The sequence below is a fragment of the Gekko japonicus genome, unplaced genomic scaffold (genome assembly GCF_001447785.1).
Source record: "Gekko japonicus isolate JY-2015 unplaced genomic scaffold, Gekko_japonicus_V1.1 scaffold3279, whole genome shotgun sequence".
Lineage (NCBI taxonomy): Eukaryota > Metazoa > Chordata > Lepidosauria > Squamata > Gekkonidae > Gekko > Gekko japonicus.
Window position 1 is genome coordinate 114,386 of NW_015162572.1, and position 461 is coordinate 114,846.

The 461-nt window shown below is 53.8% G+C and overlaps 1 protein-coding gene across 1 annotated transcript in view; it reads right to left on the bottom strand.

Moving 5' to 3' along the window:
* SORCS2 (sortilin-related VPS10 domain containing receptor 2) overlaps positions 1-461 on the bottom strand; it is a gene marked incomplete at its 5' end in the record, with an annotated part of 92,216 nt that overhangs the window by 47,867 nt on the left and 43,888 nt on the right. The window lies entirely within an intron of this gene.

Below are 461 nucleotides of genomic sequence, written 5' to 3' on the forward strand. Positions count from 1 at the left end.
TTAGAGCATTTACGGACCACATGTTTCCTTCAACAGTGTCCCCAAAGCAGCATACAAATAAAAGCAATGAAATCTATTTAGAACAGGGGGGGTCTCCTACATGATGCTCGTGGGTTCCATGGCACCCGCTAATAACCTTCCTGGTGCCTGCCAAGTTTGTTTTTTAAAATGGGGGAAGGAGTAGGGCAAGGCCTCCTATTTGTCACTGGCGAGTTCATTTTTAACATGTTGCTTTTGTAGCAGCTGCCACCACAGCACGAGGGTCTTCGCTGTGTGACCGAAGGGACACCGTGGCAACCGTTTTGCGTCAGAATTCCAAAGGTGCCCACAGGCTCAAAAAGTAGGGTTGCCAAGTGCTTTTTTAGCCGCAGCGGGGGACTCCCAGCTGGCGGCTGGAGTGCGCGCGCGCGCTGCACGCACGTCACCCGGAAGTGATGTGACGCCGCTGGGCACGCTCGGGG